The sequence below is a fragment of the Branchiostoma belcheri genome, unplaced genomic scaffold (genome assembly GCF_001625305.1).
Source record: "Branchiostoma belcheri isolate BF01 breed outbred unplaced genomic scaffold, Haploidv18h27 scaffold83, whole genome shotgun sequence".
Classification (NCBI taxonomy): Eukaryota; Metazoa; Chordata; class Leptocardii; order Amphioxiformes; family Branchiostomatidae; genus Branchiostoma; species Branchiostoma belcheri.
Window position 1 is genome coordinate 140,822 of NW_017804498.1, and position 2,527 is coordinate 143,348.

Consider the following 2,527-nt stretch of genomic DNA (forward strand, 5'->3'; position numbering starts at 1 on the left):
CTTTTACACCCGTTTTGTACTGTTTTGATACAATGTTTCACGGTGAATGTTGTTTCCTAAGGTATTTCCAAGTCTTAGAGAGGAGGAGAGTGTGCCTCAGTATATAGTACTAGTGTGTAATGGTCAAGTGGGTAGAATGCTTAGAGTATGGGAGTTACACACATATAGCTGCTGTAGAGATGCTGTACACCCCCATGAAACTCCTTCCTCTTCGCCCCCGCCGTTCTGCTTCGCCCCCGCCCCGTTCTGCTTCGCCCCGCAAAAAATCTGCTTCGCCCCCGTCGTTCCTCTACGCCCCCGGCGCAATTCTGCTTTGCCCCCGTCCTTCTGCTTAGCCCCCAATGGCGGCACAGCTCACAGTCGACACGAAAATCGTCTGCAAAATAACAATAAAGGCTGTGCCGCCAAATTTAAAGTAGCCCATGCTCCGGCAAACATTCTGGACCACCTTTCTGCCGAGTGGCGTTGCACAAATCCTTCCCATTCAAAAGTTTACCCCTACCTCACGGCCCGTCAGTGGTCTTGTCTAGTTTTTACACAGCATTCTAAATCCATGTCACCTCACACAGCAAGGTATTGCCTTATAAATTCTACTTAGTATTTGCAGCACAATTTTTAACTTAACGCTATTACTGATAGCTGTCATTTTTTCACTATTGTCTACTTGTATCAAAAGGAACACGATTAGTTACTGTTCAATTGGCTGATACAAAATCCCGCCATTATCCAAGTTGGCTTTAATTAGTACCCACCTTCCATGGCGATCAGCCTAGCGTCTGTCCAGCCGTGAGTGAAATTTCCCGCCAGTACTTATAAACGTAAGAACCACTGACGGGCCGTGAGGTAGGGGTAAACTTTTGAATGGGAAGGATTTGTGCAACGCCACTTGGCAGAAAGGTGGTCCAGAATGTTTGCCGGAGCATGGGCTACTTTAAATTTGGCGGCACAGCCTTTATTGTTATTTTGCAGACGATTTTCGTGTCGACTGTGAGCTGTGCCGCCATTGGGGGCTAAGCAGAAGGACGGGGGCAAAGCAGAATTGCGCCGGGGGCGTAGAGGAACGACGGGGGCGAAGCAGATTTTTGCGGGGCGAAGCAGAACGGGGCGGGGGCGAAGCAGAACGGCGGGGGCGAAGAGGAAGGAGTTTCATGGGGGTGAATCACCTCCGACATGATTTTGACCAATCAACTTCCAGGAAAAGAAAATCTTATTAAGGCAGTGTCCAATCACCATCAATGGGGAAAAGGCAGGGCATGAGTCGGGCCAATCACCTCCCAGGGAAAGAGAGGGTGGCCATATATGGTAATACGTAAATACCACGTCCCACCTACCCGGGTGAGCGCACCTCGCCGCTGTTCTCGGTCAGCTCTCCGCCGCAGGCATGTGTCCCGGGCGCGCCACCCTGGATGCTGTAGTAGAAGTAGAACCCGCGACTGTTGATACTGGAGTCCGTCACGAAGTTAACGGTTATGTCCGTATGAGAGGTGACGTTTGCAGGGGGGTTTGAACCGCAGTGTGGTCCTGAGGAGATGAACAACGACCAAGAGTACATCAGATTCACACATTAAAACTTTAGCGGGACGACGTCGTTTTGTCTATTGTGTACATGTGCACTATAAGAAGATGTAACATGAAATTGACGAAAAGTTTTCTAACGTTGTAATGACGTCGGATGGTTTCACATGCATTGAAAGCTATAAAATTTACACCATTGCCACCAAAGACAAAAAAAATCATGAAATTCTTTTTATACATCAGTTGAAAGGTACAGCCTACCGGTGTCTGTGCCATCCACGGCAGTGACCTGGACATAGTCATACGGACAGGAGTTGAACAGGCTACCGCTGGACTCCAGAGAGAAGTCGCCGAAGGAGACCGTGGCGATGCCTCCGCGAGGTTGGATGAGCCATTTGCAGTCCTGGTTGTCGGGGTATCCGACAGGGTAGTTGGGCGACTCCACTCGTCCTTGTAAGTCCGTCAGTTCACCGCCGCAGCCACCTGGACAAAAGGGAAGGGGGGGATAAGGAAATACCAGCAGCAAAATGTAAATCCTTACTGCTTTTTAAAAAATGTATTTCCAGATACTATGTTGAAAAATGAATAACGGAACAGCGATGCTTGACTTTTGTAATGATATGGATGCACGGCGCGTTCAGATTCGTCGTAGGTTACTCTATGATGCCGTAGAGTTTTCAAGCAGGCTGTGACAGATAGAACCGACCGCCGGCAAGGATATAAAGTAACATTTTCCGTAACGACACGGCTGAATTTTGCACGGCACATGCACGACTCTAACACATGTCCTTAGTTTTGTAATAGTACGACGATTGCCTCACGACGTATAACGTTATACATGACTGGGATCGTAGACTAGACGTTCCAACATACCGCCCTCGCAGTACACCCAATTGTCTTCAAACTGTGCAGTCATGGAGCACCAGGGGAAGTCGCCGGTGCCGTCCAGGGTGCACGAGTCGTACGTCTTGTTGTTGTACTCGAACGGGAAGACACAGTCCCCGTGGGGGGG

At 49.2% G+C, this 2,527-nt stretch overlaps 1 protein-coding gene across 1 annotated transcript in view; it reads right to left on the reverse strand.

Annotated features, from left to right (window-relative positions):
- The window catches only part of LOC109486783 (transient receptor potential cation channel subfamily V member 5-like), a 38,580-nt gene extending 36,062 nt beyond the window's left edge, over positions 1–2,518 (reverse strand). The window contains exons 1-3 of the mRNA XM_019790672.1: positions 2,389–2,518; positions 1,777–1,998; positions 1,332–1,521 (exon numbers count right to left, since the gene is read on the reverse strand). The gene's annotated coding sequence lies outside the window, so the exon portion shown is untranslated. The remainder of the gene's footprint in view (positions 1–1,331; positions 1,522–1,776; positions 1,999–2,388) is intronic.
- Positions 2,519–2,527: the final 9 nt, after the last annotated feature.